The sequence below is a fragment of the Aquarana catesbeiana genome, linkage group LG06, assembly GCF_042186555.1.
Source record: "Aquarana catesbeiana isolate 2022-GZ linkage group LG06, ASM4218655v1, whole genome shotgun sequence".
Lineage (NCBI taxonomy): Eukaryota > Metazoa > Chordata > Amphibia > Anura > Ranidae > Aquarana > Aquarana catesbeiana.
The window spans coordinates 45,947,482-45,965,839 of NC_133329.1; the positions used below are offsets into that span (position 1 = coordinate 45,947,482).

At 39.7% G+C, this 18,358-nt stretch overlaps 1 protein-coding gene across 1 annotated transcript in view; it reads left to right on the forward strand.

Annotated features, from left to right (window-relative positions):
• LOC141148367 (uncharacterized) overlaps positions 1-18,358 on the forward strand; it is a 636,575-nt gene that overhangs the window by 400,302 nt on the left and 217,915 nt on the right. The window lies entirely within an intron of this gene.

Below are 18,358 nucleotides of genomic sequence, written 5' to 3' on the forward strand. Positions count from 1 at the left end.
AACATTTAAGATCTCCTCTTTTATAACGCTTTCTAGTTTTTTTTCCAGTTTAGCGAGCATTTCACTCATATCTGATTTACTTGGCACTAGGGCCATGATTCTCTGCTCATCAGCTGCGTTATATGCTGGCGCCCCCGCCAGATCCAGCTCTTCGTGAGGCCTGTCACCCTGTCCCCCCTTTGGTTTCTGTTGCTCCTTCTTCTTAGTACCTGAATGTTTCGCCTCCATTCCTGGACTCTTTACACTTGCTTCTTTTAGATATTTTTGAATGGAGCTAGTGTTTAAACTCTCTCTTTGGTTATTGGATTCCGCTGATCTCGATGACCGGCCTCTCATGTTTTCCTCTCTTTCCCGGTTTTCCCTTTTTGTGGTTTAGCGAGACGCAGACTCACAGTGTCGGCTCTCTATGCTTTTCTGTTTAATAATCCCCGCCCCCCCTCAGACAGTTAGGGTGGGGGGTTTATAATGTCCCTGGGGGTTGTATAGGGTCTCTATGGTAAATATCCTATTTTGTTCCCCCTTCCAGACTCCAAGTCACTGGGGAGGGTTGCTAATGACAGCGTATCTTATCAGTTCCTGCTCCAACCCATAGATAGTGCCCGGGACTGAGAGACTAAGCCCTTACTGGCTAGGGGCTGGCTTAGGCCGAGCAATCACTGCAGGGGGGGGCACAATTGGCAAATGCCACCCCATTCAGCAAGAGTGTCCGTTTCTAACCAAAGAACATGTAGGGGGGGGAGAAGCCAGACCGGCCTCGGTACTTCAATCCCTTTTAACCTGTCCTTGGAGGGATAGCCGTGCCCCCTGAGTATATGCTTTTTCCAGACCCCCCTAATTGACACTGAGTACTCCAGAGTGAGCCTATTAAAATCGTGACCAAGATTCAAAGTTATTAGATGGTGGCATCAGCAGTAGGATCTGTGAGACGTCTCCTACCTGTTTCTTTCATCCAGACCGTTGAGCATAAAAGAGGGTCTGCTGCTTACTCCCTAGTCAGGACTCTTAGGGAGATTATCCTGCCGGTGGTTCACCGCTCCAGACGAAGCGCATCAGGGGGGATGCACCAGGGACAGCCTTCACTGGGTCCATAACGGGTCCGTGACGGGAGGGCACTCCGGGGTCGCTGCTGCAAGTTGCGGTGGTAGGGGGGAGCAGGGCAGGTGGGAAGCCGGGCGCTCGAACTTAGACCGGCCGCTCGTGGTCTCTCACCCCACGAGGCATCACCTCGGCTTGTTGGCGTCCCGTCTCACAGCTTCCTGGAGCCGGCGCTAGGCTCCTCCCCTGTGCTGACGTCAGCCGCACATCACGTCAGCCCTTCCAACCTTCACGGCCGCTCGATCTGCTCCCTCCCCCTCCTCGATCTGCTCCCTCCCCCTGACTGTGCTTTATTGTTAACCATTTTTTTGTCTTCAGGTACGCCATTCACGACTTTGAGTGGTTATACCAGAATGATGCCTGCAGGTTTAGGTATCATCTTGGTATCATTCTTTTCAGCCAGCGGTCGGCTTTCATGTAAAAGCAATCCTAGCGGCTAATTAGCCTCTAGACTGCTTTTACAAGCAGTGGGAGGGAATGCCCCCCCTAACGTCTTCCGTGTTTTTCTCTGGCTCTCCTGTCTCAACAGGGAACCTGAAAATGCAGCCGGTGATTCAGCCAGCTGACCATAGAGCTGATCAGAGACCAGAGTGGCTCCAAACATCTCTATGGCCTAAGAAACCGGAAGCTACGAGCATTTTATGACTTAGATTTCGCCGGATGTAAACAGCGCCATTGGGAAATTGGGAAAGCATTTTATCACACCGATCTTGGTGTGGTCAGAAGCTTTGAGGGCAGAGGAGAAATCTAGGGTCTAATAGACCCCAATTTTTTCAAAAAAGAGTACCTGTCACTACCTATTGCTATCATAGGGGATATTTACATTCCCTGAGATAACAATAAAAATGATTTAAAAAAATAAATAAATGAAATGAACAGTTTAAAAATAAGATAAAAAAAAAATAATAATAAAGAAAAAAAAAAAAAAAAAAAAAGCACCCCTGCTCTCGCGCTAAGGTGAACGCAAGCGTTGGTCTGGCGTCAAATGTAAACAGCAGTTGCACCATGCATGTGAGGTATCACCGCGAACGTCAGATCGAGGGCAGTAATTTTAGCAGTAGACCTCCTCTGTAAATCTAAAGTGGTAACCTGTAAAGCTTTTAAAGGCTTTTAAAAATGTATTTAGTTTGTCGCCACTGCACGTTTGTGCGCAATTTTAAAGCATGTCATGTTTGGTATCCATGTACTCGGCCTAAGATCATCTTTTTTATTTCATCAAACTTTTGGGCAATATAGTGTGTTTTAGTGCATTAAAATTTAAAAAAGTGTGTTTTTTCCCCAAAAAATGCGTTTGAAAAATCGCTGCGCAAATACTGTGTGAAAAAAAAAATGAAACACCCACCATTTTAATCTGTAGGGCATTTGCTTTAAAAAAATATATAATGTTTGGGGGTTCAAAGTAATTTTCTTGGAAAAAAAATGTATTTTTTTATGTAATCAATAAGTGTCAGAAAGGGCTTTGCCTTCAAGTGGTTAGAAGAGTGGGTGATGTGTGACATAAGCTTCTAAATGTTGTGCATAAAATGCCAGGACAGTTCAAAACCCCCCCAAATGACCCCATTTTGGAAAGTAGACACCCCAAGCTATTTGCTGAGAGGCATGTCGAGTCCATGGAATATTTTATATTGTGACACAAGTTGCAGGAAAGAGACAATTTTTTATTTTTTTTATTTTTTTTTGCGCAAAGTTGTCACTAAATGATATATTGCTCAAACATGCCATGGGAATATGTGAAATTACACCCCAAAATACATTCTGTTGCTTCTCCTGAGTACGGGGATACCACATGTGTGAGACTTTTTGGGAGCCTAGCCGCGTACGGGACCCCGAAAACCAAGCACCGCCTTCAGGCTTTCTAAGGCCGTAAATTTTTGATTTCACTCTTCACTGCCTATCACAGTTTCGGAGGCCATGGAATGCCCAGGTGGCAAACCCCCCCCCCCAAATGACCCCATTTTGGAAAGTAGACACCCCAAGCTATTTGATGAGAGGTATAGTGAGTATTTTGCAGACCTCACTTTTTGTCACAAAGTTTTGAAAATTGAAAAAAGAAAAAAAAAAATTTTTTTCTCGTCTTTCTTAATTTTCAAAAACAAATGAGAGCTGCAAAATACTCACCATGCCTCTCAGCAAATAGCTTGGGGTGTCTACTTTCCAAAATGGGGTCATTTGGGGGGGGGGGGGGTTGTGCCACCTGGGCATTTCATGGCCTCCGAAACTGTGATAGGCAGTGAAGAGTGAAATCAAAAATTTACACCCTTCCTGAAGGTAGTGATTGGTTTTCGGGGCCCCGTACGCGGCTAGGCTCCCAAAAAGTCCCACACATGTGGTATCCCCGTACTCAGGAGAAGTAGCTAAATTTATTTTGGGGTGCAATTCCACATATGCCAATGGCCTGTGTGAGCAATATATCATTTAGTGACAACTTTGTGCAAAAAAAAAAATTTGTCACTTTCCCGCAACTTGTGTCAAAATATAAAACATTCCATGGACTCAACATGCCTCAAAGCAAATAGCTTGGGGTGTCTACTTTCCAAAATGGGGTCATTTGGGGGGGGGGTTTATGCCATCTGGGCATTTTATGGCCTTCAAAACTGTGATAGGTAGTGAGGAGTAAAATAAAAAATGTACGCCCTTAGAAATCCTGAAGGCAGTGATTGGTTTTCGGGGCCCCGTACGCGGCTAGGCTCCCAAAAAGTCCCACACATGTGGTATCCCCATACTCAGGAGAAGCAGCTAAATGTATTTTGGGGTGCAATTCCACATATGCCCATGGCCTGTGTGAGCAATATATCATTTAGTGACAACTTTTTGTAATTTTTTTTTTTTTTTGTCATTATTCAATCACTTGGGACAAAAAAAATGAATATTCAATGGGCTCAACATGCCTCTCAGCAATTTCCTTGGGGTGTCTACTTTCCAAAATGGGGTCATTTGTGGGGGTTTTGTACTGCCCTGCCATTTTAGCACCTCAAGAAACGACATAGGCAGTCATAAATTAAAGGCTGTGTAAATTCCAGAAAATGTACCCTAGTTTGTAGGCGCTATAACGTTTGCGCAAACCAATAAATATACACTTATTGACATTTTTTTTACCAAAGACATGTGGCCGAATACATTTTGGCCTAAATGTATGACTAAAATTGAGTTTATTGGATTTTTTTTAGAACAAAAATTAGAAAATATCATTTTTTTTCAAAATTTTCGGTCTTTTTCCGTGTATAGCGCGAAAAATAAAAACGGCAGAGGTGATCAAATACCATCAAAAGAAAGCTCTATTTGTGGGAAGAAAAGGACGCAAATTTCGTTTGGGTACAGCATTGCATGACCGCGCAATTAGCAGTTAAAGCGACACAGTGCCGAATTGTAAAAAGTGCTCTGGTCAGGAAGGGGGTAAAACCTTCCGGGGCTGAAGTGGTTAATGAAGCAATGGTCCTCATTACCATTATCGTGGTTAGGACGGATAAATGCTGTGAAAATGTCAATACTACCGAAGTTCTTGTATTTGTTTAGGGTACTCCCTGTCTCTTTACCGTCATATTTCTTACGGCTCATACAACGTAGAGTTATGTCTTTTATTTGGGATAAGATTAAAACACGTATTCCAAAATCTACTTTATATCTTAGTAAATCTTGTGGGGGATTAGGGCTACCAAACTTTTCCTCCTATTATTATGCAGCCCAATTATCAATATTAACTAAATATCACTCTACTGAGAATATCCCCCTATGGGTAGCTATCGAATCCATTGACTGTGATCCCATCTCAATTGACAATCTACTATGGATTCTACCAAAGGATAGATCTCATCTTACCAACCCCATCATGAAACATTCATTGGCTATTTGGGATAGGTTTAATGACTCACATGGCCTACGATCAAAACATAATCCCCTCCTCTCTTTTCTGAGGAATCCAGCCTTTTACCCTGCGTGGAAATTTCCAAAATCTTTTTCTGCATGGTCTTCTAGAAAATTGACGAGACTTTATAAGCTAGTATCTACGGATACTCTTCAAACATTTCCTATGTTATGTAAGAATCACAAACTCTCAAACAATGAGATATTCCGTTATTTACAAATTAAGAATTTCTTTACACCTCTACTTAGTTTAAGTACATCAATTAATCAAATGTCCCAATTCGAACATATTTGTATAAGTGACCCACATGTTAGAGGGTTGATTTCATGTGTGTACCAGATACTTATTACTAACTCTAATGTGAATATTCCTTCTTATACTGTTAAATGGGCACAGGATATGGGACGAATATTTGACAACAATGACTGGTCTAATATTTGATTAGCCACCAAATCATCATCTCCTAATTGTTTTGCTTTGGAAACCAACTACAAAGTTCTGGCAAGGTGGTAATTGGTACCAGCTAGAAGAGAAAAATTTACTCCTTCTTATCCCATTAATTGCTTCAGAGGTTGCTCTCACCAGGTACACATTTCCATATATGGTGGGATTGCCTGGTGGCCCAAGAAATTTGGAAAAAAATATTTGCAATGGCATCTAAGGCTCTAGATATCTCTATTACTCTGGACCCTGCCATTGCACTTCTGAATCTTAAACCGGCTTCACTCACCAGGGTACAATTCAAACTACTAATTCACATTAATACTGCTGCCAAACAAACCATAGCCAAGGCATGGAAGAACAAGAATTTAATCGAGGCAGAGGTTAAATATAGAATGAACAAAGCTCTCATTTTTGCTAAAATGTCAGCTATCGAAGATAATAATATCAACAAATTCCATCTGATTTGGCAACCATGGGTTAAACACTTCTTTACCTCTGATTTTGACCAGTCATTGTTGTTACCATGCTAAAATCCTTGTGTAATTTTTATTATATATATATATATATAACTTGTTCATATCATAAGCTAGGTCATCACCTCGAGAGACTTCTTTCTTTCTTATCTTTTCCTCTCTTCTTTTATCCCTTTTTTTTTTCTCTTCTTTTCCTTCCTCTTCTTCTTCTCCTCTATTCTCATCTTATTTACTAAAGCTAATGATGAACTTGGGATACCTTACCAATTTATACACTAATATATTCCTCATCGGGTTAGGGACTAACTTATGCTCTGAAGATTCGGTAAAAAAAAAATTTTCTCTTCACAAATTTTTTTCCGAACTGGTTATGATTATCTAATGATTCATCAAAGAAATTGTTTATCTTTATATTATATATCACATAATATAATAATTATAAATAAATACGTTTTCGATTTAGATTATAAATGCCCCCACCCGTCCACAGTTTGAGCCCATTTGGGGTGGATGTGTGATCTGGAGGCATAATATAAATAGATTTTTTCTTTCTTTATGTACCCCAATTTAGATCTTATTTCGGATCTTTACATATGTTACTATTCTATGCAGTCTCTAAGACACATAATCTTTTTCTTTCAGTAAGACTAATTTGTAATATGTAAAAAAACTGTTAATCGCATTGTCTATATATATATCCCATGCTTTGATACTTGTCTTAATTGGTATCTTATTTATAAAAAACTTCAATAAAAATATTGAACCGGAGAAAATATACCCCACACAATTAGCTGGGGTTGTTAAATTCCTTGAAACTCAGATAATTGGAATTTAACCCCGTGCATTATTTCACCAATACAGCTTCTAATACATTCAAACTTTTCATAGGATCTCATATTGGTAACCCTCATTAGAATAATATATACCGTATATACTCGAGTATAAGTCGAATTTTTCACCCCTTTTTTTTTGGGCTGAAAGTGTCCCCTTCGACTTATACTCAAGTCACCGCCGTCTGCATGATCAGCGTGTCATGCAGGCAGACGGCGGCTGGCGTGTGATGATAGTGTTCAGAGGCTATTCCAGCTTTCAAAAGCCGCGCATCCTGCTCCTCTGTGATAGGCTGAACAGCTGTCAGTGTACAGCCTATCACAGACATTCTCTCATCCTCGTCCGTGGTATGAGAATGAGAGAATGTCCGTGATAGGAAGTCAGCGATCAGCCTATCACAGACGAGGAGGATGGAGATCGCCACAGGGAGGATGGAGATCGCCACAGGGAGGCTGCACAGGACACAGGTAGGCTGCACATGCACACAGGACACAGGAACACAGGACACATGTACAGGACACACATGTACAGGACACACATGTACAGGACACATGCACATGTACAGGTACATGCACAGGGTACAGGTAGGCTGCACAGGACACAGGGAGGCATGCAGCTGCAGATGGGCATTGTTGACCCTCTGCATTTCTCACCCTCGTCTTATACTTGGGTCAATAAGTTGGAAATGGTATAGACTCCTCAAAGATTAGTTATGAAAGAGTTGCCATCATCCCTAAACAACATAGAATAGGAACCTCAAGAAATTGGGATTTTTAAGGCAACAAAGGGCAAAAGTATTTAAAAATTGAATAAATTTATTGATACAAAAATAGTATTAAAACGTAAATTAAACACATGGACATATACATTTGAAAAGAAAAACAATATGATATATTACAGATGTGGCAAAAAATCCAACGCGTTTCAAAATAATTAAATTTCTTCTTCAGGGATAAATTTTGCCATAATCTGGAAGGCATAAAGGTAACATAAGTATACATACATACATATTTACAGTACCAGAAATAATGATGTGTAAAGAAAGCTTACAGTAATCATGATTGACCCAACGAATTCTCAGCATAGCGCTCCACAAATTTCCCCATCCGGAGTGACGTCATCGTCCCACGCTCGTCTAACGTAACAAGCGCACTGACTCATAAGGAGAAAGCCGGGAGCCCCTGAGCCGCCAGCGTCATTTCTCTGCTACCCATTGAGGAGAACGGACAGTCCTTGGGTCTGTGCTCTGATCTAGAACGGATCTCTGTCCCCTCTGGACCTGCGTGCGGATTCTATATTCGGTAAGCTTCAATCATTGCCACATTTTGTCTCCCTGCTTGAATGATACACTCTACCTTTTTACCACTTTTTGTTTTTGGATTCCTTTCCCATATTGTGGATACAACTTGGAAAAGGAGATATCTCTCCACATTCTATTATTATTACCTTTTTTTGGCATTATTTCCGCTACTTTGTTGTATCCTTCAGGCCTTTGTGCCCACTTATTGTTTAATTATTGGCCCTGCTAGCCTTCATATTTTCATCCATTCACTTCTGTTTTGAATATTTTTTTTTTTTTTTTTTTCATAACTTTCATATTTTATATTTTCTTTTTTTAGGAAGGAAAACTTTCCTTCTCTATTACATACGGAAAATAAACTTCTTATACTCGAAGACATACTCAAATCATTTTTTATATAAGGTTGGTTTTGATCTCCGCAGATGTGATATTTTCACACAGAGGATATATAAATTTATATATATATATATTTTTTCAGATTGCACAACACCCCCCCTCTCCCCAAGTGTTGTTCTTTCACTTGGGGTAATTTGGCGTCTCTCCTTGGATTTTGATATCTGGGGGCTCTTCTGCACGATAAAAGACTGTTCACTAACCGGATGGGGAAATTTTTGGAGCGCTATGCTGAGAATTCGTTGGGTCAATCATGATTACTGTAAGCTTTCTTTACACATCATTATTTCTGGTACTGTAAATATGTATGTATGTATACTTATGTTACCTTTATGCCTTCCAGATTATGGCAAAATTTATCCCTGAAGAAGAAATTTAATTATTTTGAAACGCGTTGGATTTTTTGCCACATCTGTAATATATCATATTGTTTTTCTTTTCAAATGTATATGTCCATGTGTTTAATTTACGTTTTAATACTATTTTTGTATCAATAAATTTATTCAATTTTTAAATACTTTTGCCCTTTGTTGCCTTAAAAATCCCAATTTCTTGAGGTTCCTATTCTATGTTGTTTAGGGATGATGGCAACTCTTTCATAACTAATCTTTGAGGAGTCTATACCATTTCTATATTCTTGGGGTGGACAATACACCCATATCCTCAAATTTCAGACTTTCTCTTTTAGTTGTGAACCCCATATTTAGACCACCTCATATATTTTTTGGTTGTGAAATTCTGGGGATGGCCCTTTGTTAAGGGAGTTACTTCCGGTTTCTGGTTTTTCATTTTTTGGTCCTTAGTTATTTCTTTTTGACCAAATGTTATAACTGTTTATCTTCTACTATTTTTCTCTGTGGCTATTCAGGATGGGTGATCTTTTGGGTGAGAATTGGGAGGACCTCATGTCCACTATTAAAAGTAATTATCAACTAAAAGAACAAGTTAAAACCGACCTGACCTCACTTTTCCACAGTCTTACCAAAGCTTTGGAAAAGAAATGTGCCTTACATTGGCACATACAATCTCTTGATCGGTACATTCAAGAAAACATTAATCCAATAGGCTTAAGGATTCAAATCTTCCCTATGGTGGATCATATCTCTGATAATTTGAAGAAAAATTGGGAATCCAAACTGAATGATTGCTCTAGAAATCTTATGATGTTGTTGCAGGATGAATATAGATTACAATTGAACAATCTTGATACTGAAATCGATGCTCTCTATGCTCGTTTAACTCCCCTGAAAACACATGAAGACTATCCAACCCTTGAAGAAAAACTGAGGGAACACCTCAAAACTTCCAGTAAAGTTATTCTCCAGAAAAAAGATAAAAAATTCTGGAGAGATAAAAACGCATTTAGGGAAAATAGAGCATATAGATGGCACCAAAACAAAGATTTCAGGAATAAAACCACCAAAAATACCCCCAAAAATAAAGAGGAAAAAAGTGATTATAGTTCAGACACTAACTCCAATGCTTCTTCCTCAGCCTCTTCCCTTACAGATCGTTTTGTGAGGAAGAGAAAGGGTCCTTTTGCTAAAACTCAAGAAATGGAGGGTGAATTACAACAAATCCATAAGAAAAAGAATATAGACACCCCACACACTCTACGGGGAAGTAAAGGTGAGATTACACCAAGACCCATGGAAAGTAGTAAGGGACCCAGCTCCGGGAGAAGCAAAGCAATCAAAACCACTAAAGATTTAGGAGCTATTCCAAAAAATCAAACTCAGTTGGATACTTTTTTAGACAAGATGACCTTAACACAGGCCCTAGCTACACACAAGGAGCAGAATTTGACACCGACTCCAAGTGTGTAGACGAGAGGCTAAATATTATCAATTTATCTTCACACATACTGACTGAGGCTGAGAAGGAGGTTCTTTCTCTGGGACTCTCCTTTTGTCCCAGTAGAAGCCTTGATAACTTTGAGGTAGTCAAAGATTTTTTCATGTTTGCAAGAAAATTACTTTTCAAAAGTATGTACACCAAAACCAAGAAAGGGGAAGAAACAATTGCACCAAATCTTAAAGCAGCGGATTTTAGGGCCCTTCGGGACCTAAATCTACTGTTACAGGAAAATGAGGGAATTGAGTCAAATTGGCTAGATGCCTGGGAAAGTGATGACAGCGAAGAGGAAAAAACTGATGTTTCCAAACAGCATAAACGTTTTAAGAGGAAGTCGCATAGATTTCCAGCACTTAGTCAGAATCCGGCTCTGGCTTTATTTGTTAAACAAACTTCTAAGGAAATTGAATTATTAAACAAAGACAAATCTATCAGAAACTTGACTTATGAGCAACAAGGTGCTCTACACTCTCTGAAAAACAACTTAGATATAACAATCAAGGGATCTGATAAGGGCGGTAACATCGTATTAATGGATAATTCCAAATATGAGGAGATGTGTTTAAAGATCCTTAATAATCGTAAATGTTATCGAAAAATCTCAGCATCCCTGGTCGATGGATTCAATCAAGAATTCTATCGACTAGTGGATGAAGCTTTTGCAATAGGAGCAATTACTGGTGAGCTATTGGAATTCATACGTACTAAACATCCTCGCATTCCCACTATGTATGCACTTCCCAAAGTGCATAAAGATTTACACAATCCCCCGGGTCGCCCTATTATATCTGGTAATGGTAGTATATCAGAAAGCATTAGTCAGGTCATTGACCAACATCTCAGACCTCATGTTTTAGAATTGGCGTCCTACACCAAAGACACCATCCATTTACTACAGATATTGGATGACCTTATAATTCCAGAATCATCCATTTTAGTGACTATAGACGTTGAGTCACTGTACAACAGTATACCACACGACCTGGGGGTAGCTGTGGTGGGTCGTGTTCTAGGCCAGAGGGCTACCACTGAATGGAAATTTAATCAATTCATTCTGGAAATGCTAGATTTTATCCTCCGACACAACGTGTTTCTATTTGGAGGTTCCCACTACCTCCAGGTACAGGGTGTTGCTATGGGGACCTGTTGCGCCCCCTCTTATGCAAACCTGTACCTGGGGGAGTGGGAAAAGGGCTTTTTGACCAATGATGAGCTAACCATGTATACAGAACACGTCGTCTTATGGCAAAGATACATAGACGACATTTTCCTGATATGGAACGGCCCAGAGGATAGTCTAAAAAGCTGCCTCAAGGCAATGAATCAGAACAATATGAACCTATTTTTCACCATGTCCTATGACCGTCAACAAATCAATTTTCTAGATGTTACCATTTACAAGAACAAAAATGGTCAAGTGGCCAGCACACTGTATAGGAAGGAAACTGCCGGCAATACCCTCCTGCATGCGGACAGTTTCCATCCGGAACCTTTGAAAAAATCAATACCCTTTAGTCAGTTCCTAAGATTGAAGCGCAACTGTACCACGATGGAAACTTTCCAGTGTGAGGCGGATAAGCTCAGTAAAAGATTACTTTCAAGGGGATACACCAAATCCTCCTTGAAAAAAGCTTTTAACCGTGTCAAAATTTTAGATAGACACAATTTAATCTTTGGGACCAAAATCCGCAAATCTGATGACACCACAAGGATTATCCTACGCTACTCCAACGAGCACAGCACCATAAGAAAAATTCTCACGAAATACTGGCCAATTTTGACCGATGACCCAATCCTAAGAAGTCTGTTAACTTCAAAACCTCAAATCACTTTCCGGAAGGCAGGTTCTCTGGCTGATCTACTCACTCAAAGCGAATATAAGGGGAACCAAAGAAGGGACCCCTGTAAAACATGGGGGACTTTTCCGTGCGGCAACTGCTCCTTTTGCAGTGTGATAGGGAAGAGGACCTCATTTTTGCTACCCAATGGTGAGCATTTCCAATTAAAACATTTTGCTAATTGCCAGACCCAAGGGGTTGTTTACATGGTACAATGTCAATGCGGGGCCTTTTACATTGGCAAAACCCGCCAAGAATTCAGACAGCGCGTCAGCAAACACCTACTGAGTATGCAGATTGGAAACCTGTATGTTCCCCTCGGCAGACATGTAGCCAGGGGACATGGATACAGGATGCCATCTGTGAATTTCACGGTGGTTGATCGTGTCCATGTCCCCCTGCGAGGGGGTGACTGGAATAAGACTCTTCTGCAACGCGAAATGCGTTGGATTAGACATCTAGATGCCACCACCCCGCCAGGCCTAAACGAGGCAGAAAGTTTTAGACCTTTTCTTGAAGGCTTTAGCTCAGGCAAAACAGACTGAATTTAATCTTCCCTGCCTCTTTTGTATTTTCATGGCTTGAACCTCTCCTCTCCTCTCTTTCCTCCCTCCTCCTTTCCCCATTTCCCCACCTCCTATCCATATATTTCCACACTTATGTAGCCCTAGGATTAATATGTGAAATGATAATGTCTATTGGGGTACTTTCTAATGTATATATATGATTTATAAAAAAATTTTCCATTGTTGTCCTTTACACATTGGCAGCTCATGGGCTGGTGGGGAGAACTTTTTGTCTTGTTCTCCTTTTTCCGTCCATGACACTATTTTTTATGATTTTGCATGCACAAAAAATATTTTTGCTTCAGCTCTCATGATGGGACAGTTTTTCTTAGATGGCGGTCCAATCCCCCCCCCATTCGGATTTGTGGTCATATCGTGCACCCGGCACAGTGGGGGGGGCCCAGACTTTGGTTTAAGGGCCCCCTTTTTTCCATTGCCATCGAGTGGCGCCTTTTGGATGCCATTTGTTGGCTCATAATGGATCTTTCTGTGTCGGGGGCTTTTTTATTCTCCTTTGGAGGATTTATTTCCCTTTTGAGGTTTTCTTTTCCTCCTACAAATGAGTCTCTGCTTTAATACTGGACATGTGGTAATTTTTCTTTCCCACTTGTCCAGCTATACATGACAATCCTTTATTGATTGATTTTCCATGCATTATTTATACTTATTTTTATTCGAGACTAGGATACATATTGTACAAAAAACCTTTCCTCTCGATCTACAATGGGTTGGGAACTGCCTTTTGACATGTTCCCGTGCACATGTGGATCGGGCTGAGGATGTCTTTGCATCCTCCGGAATCTGCTGCGGATGTCCTTTGCAGCAGTACTGTTAGCCCCTGTCCTTACATGTGTCTTTGACCATGGAGGTTGAGGGGTGAGCGGAGCAGAAGTGCCGGCCCGTCTCCACTTCCGGACACGTGAGTGTTTCTTTCTCAGTGTCCGCAATGCATGTCTCTTCCACAGCGCCCTTCCGGTCATTGACGCCCTGGGGGGGCGGGGTGGAGGATCGGCCTGTTTTTCCCTATGTTTTGACAATAGGAACCAATAATGAAGCGAGGGAAGTGACGCCACTTCCGTTTGACGGAGTGACGTCATCGTCCCACGCTCGTCTAACGTAACAAGCGCACTGACTCATAAGGAGAAAGCCGGGAGCCCCTGAGCCGCCAGCGTCATTTCTCTGCTACCCATTGAGGAGAACGGACAGTCCTTGGGTCTGTGCTCTGATCTAGAACGGATCTCTGTCCCCTCTGGACCTGCGTGCGGATTCTATATTCGGTAAGCTTCAATCATTGCCACATTTTGTCTCCCTGCTTGAATGATACACTCTACCTTTTTACCACTTTTTTGTTTTTGGATTCCTTTCCCATATTGTGGATACAACTTGGAAAAGGAGATATCTCTCCACATTCTATTATTATTACCTTTTTTTGGCATTATTTCCGCTACTTTGTTGTATCCTTCAGGCCTTTGTGCCCACTTATTGTTTAATTATTGGCCCTGCTAGCCTTCATATTTTCATCCATTCACTTCTGTTTTGAATATTTTTTTTTTTTTTTTTTTCATAACTTTCATATTTTATATTTTCTTTTTTTAGGAAGGAAAACTTTCCTTCTCTATTACATACGGAAAATAAACTTCTTATACTCGAAGACATACTCAAATCATTTTTTATATAAGGTTGGTTTTGATCTCCGCAGATGTGATATTTTCACACAGAGGATATATAAATTTATATATATATATATTTTTTCAGATTGCACAACACCCCCCCTCTCCCCAAGTGTTGTTCTTTCACTTGGGGTAATTTGGCGTCTCTCCTTGGATTTTGATATCTGGGGGCTCTTCTGCACGATAAAAGACTGTTCACTAACCGGATGGGGAAATTTTTGGAGCGCTATGCTGAGAATTCGTTGGGTCAATCATGATTACTGTAAGCTTTCTTTACACATCATTATTTCTGGTACTGTAAATATGTATGTATGTATACTTATGTTACCTTTATGCCTTCCAGATTATGGCAAAATTTATCCCTGAAGAAGAAATTTAATTATTTTGAAACGCGTTGGATTTTTTGCCACATCTGTAATATATCATATTGTTTTTCTTTTCAAATGTATATGTCCATGTGTTTAATTTACGTTTTAATACTATTTTTGTATCAATAAATGTATTCAATTTTTAAATACTTTTGCCCTTTGTTGCCTTAAAAATCCCAATTTCTTGAGGTTCCTATTCTACCGGGTCAATAAGTTGTTCCCAGTTTTTTGTGGTAAATTAGGGGCCTCGACTTATACTTGGAACGACTTATACTCGAGTATATACGGTATATATATATATATATGTATATATATATAATATATATATATATATATATATATATATATATATATTTATAAATATATATATATATATATATATATATATATATATATATATATATATATATATATATATATATATATATATATATGCATTAATGGGTTATACAAATATCCAAAAAATACATTATAAAACTATAATTATAATAATACTACATAACTTTGGTTAATATATTACTTGTACTTGAGTAATATTACGTTTCATTTGGTCGTATTGAATAAGCCCCCTTGTTTCGTGGCTTAATTCTGGAAATACCAATTAGGTTTGTAAACCCACTTGAAATACAGTAAGATTCTCTAATTTATACATAGCCTGTTGAATCTCTCCTTGTGAGACATTCTTGAGCAATCATGAACTCCGATTCAACTTTAGAGGAAAAATGGCTTCTCTCATGTTCATAACATATATATGAAAAATATACAATATACAGGCCTTATATATATTCTTTTAACCCCAATAGTTCTGACAGGTTTATCTCTCCCCTTGCCCTCCGACTGTGTCTCTGGAGCCTGCTAGAGCCCGTTGGAAGATGGCTGGAGTCTGTCACAGCTTGGAGGTGTGATGCGGCTGGTCAGATGACTGCAGCTCCACGAGAGGTTTCCTTCGCTCTATCTAGCCAACTGCAGCGGTGCCTGTGTTGCCGCTCAACCCGGATGACTTTGAGGCTATACAGGTGGCCCCCCTTGTTCCATCCCCTGGTGATCTGTGCTGTCTGGCTGGGGGCTGGTGGACAGTCCCCCGCTCCTGACACTTAGATTCAGTGCTTTTTCCTTGAGCACCCCCAGGCTCTGCTACTCCACTGGCACTGTAATTCCCCCATTGGAGGTGGGTCATTCACCTTTCCACCTCTCCTGGCCCCATTGTGCTTCTGCAACAATCGTGAGTTACTGTATATGCTCAAGCAAGTTACTCTTATGCCCCATACACACGAGTGGATTTTCAGTCGGAAAAAACTTGGATGGTTTTTTCGACGAAATTCCGCTCAAGCTCCCCTTGCATTCACACTGTCACAAAAAGTTCTCTGAACTTTCGACCGTCAAGAACGCGGTGACTTACAACACTACGACGAGCCGAGAAAATTAAGTTCAATGCTTCCGAGCATGCGTCGAATTGTTTCCGAGCATGCATAGGAACTTTGCGCGTCGTAATTTGTACAGACGATCGGAATTTCCGATTAGGTAAATAGAGATATGTGGCATTAACTCAAAGTGCATAAATGTAATGAAATAAATATAATCCAATTCTTCAAGTAAAGTGCATATGCGTAAAGAGCAAAATCACATAAATAAAGTGACTAAACATCCATTAAATTCATAAGAAGTGACATCAGACAAATAACAGTGAAAATTCATGAAATATGACATCAGATAAATAAACAAATCCAAATGAAGGTGAATAAATCCAAAGATAGTCTAAAAGTGCATCAAGATAAAAAAAAAATCACAAATTTAGAAAAAATTTTTTAAAAAATTGCATGAGATAAAAAAGTCGCATGCAATAACAAAAATCGCATAAAGTGCAAAAAAGTGCAGAAACGCTATAAAAATAGCCACAAGTCGATCCAATTAATGTAATACAGTTCCAACGTGCACAAAGTGAGTCTTCATAAAACAGTTTGTGCAAAAAAATAGATGAAAAAAGTGCAAGTGCAAACGATGATAGGTGACAGATTCCTCTTAATAACCGTACTCCGTGGTGCGCCACACATTTCCCCCAGCCTCTCACCTCTAGCAAAGTCCCCTAGGGTCAAGTCGAGCCTGCAATCAGGAAGTGGGTGAATCATCAATCATCAATCGATCAGTCTCCTCCGATCGTCACAGGTCTGGCAAATCTCCAAATGGAAGGCCTCAAGTTCGGCAAGTTGGGTGGAGGCATGCAATAGAAAGGAGTATCCCCATTGTGCAGTATTCAAAACAGGTTTATTCAAAACAACATAGTAACTTACATGTACAGCATAAAATGAACAGCACAGATCCCAGTACTTCCAGTCTCGGCCGGAAGTGATGACACCTGACTCTTCCCTGACGCGTATCGTCACCACCCACGTGACTTTATCAAAGGGTAATGGAGTTAGGCATCAGGTGTCTATTTATATAGTCAGTTCTTAATCAGCAAAGTGGATTATAGGTGTATCCTCACCCAGCAGACGCCACAAATAACCATATGAGGTCTAAGCAATTAGAATAAAAAGACCCCCTGATAACATATCCGAAAAAAATATATAAAAATGGAAAAAATAAAACAAAAAAAAGGAAAATAAAAGCATATATACTAGCCTATATAAAATCTCCATAGGACAGTGCCATCTGGTGGTGATTCATCAAGAAACACCTTAAAGCACAGCAGACAGATGACATCTAGTGGCAACAAAATGGAATCTCGTAAATAAAACGTAATCATAAGCAAAGATACTTGTTCTAGTTACATTAATTGGATTGACTTGTGGCTATTTTTATAGCGTTTCTGCACTTTTTTGCACTATATGCGATTTTTGTTATTGCATGCGACTTTTTTATCTCATGCAATTTTTTTTTATTTTTTCTAAATTTGTGATTTTTTTTTTTTTTTTATCTTGATGCACTTTAGACTATCTTTGGATTTATTCGCCTTCATTTGGATTTGTTTATTTATTTGAAGTCATATTTAATGAATTTTCACTGTTATTTATCCGATGTCACTTCTTATGAATTTAATAGATGTTTAGTCACTTTATTTATGTGATTTTAATCTTTACGCATATGCACTTTTACTTGAAGAATTTGATTATATTTATTTCATCACATTTATGCACTTTGAGTTAGCGCCACATATCTCTATTTGCCTTATTGATTTTCTGTGTGGGAACAGTGCCGTATGTGTGGCGGCTTCTTAGTTTTCTTTAGCTGCTTTGGCTCACCTTGGTTTTGCGCATTAGTTTTCTTCTTTGTTTCGGAATTTCCGATTTAAACTTTTTCCAACCGAAAAATTGAGAACATGCTCTCAATCTTTTGCTGGCTGAAATTCCACCAGCAAAAGTTCGATGGAGCATACACACGATCGCATTTTTCGACCAAATGCTCTCATCAGACTTTTGCTGGCGGAATTTCTGATCGTGTGTACGTGGCATTACACATACACGTATACATTTTTGTTAGTTAACTACAATTTTTTATTGATTATCATTGTTCAGGTTTTTAATGCATTTTCTGGCAGCCCCAACCTAATTTTTGTTTTCTTGCCAATAAAGAACTTTCATCACATTTGGGAACTCCATTATGATAATTCATCACTCCTTGGATCAGCGCTTCCTTATCTGTTTTTTATATATCAGGCTTAGGAGAA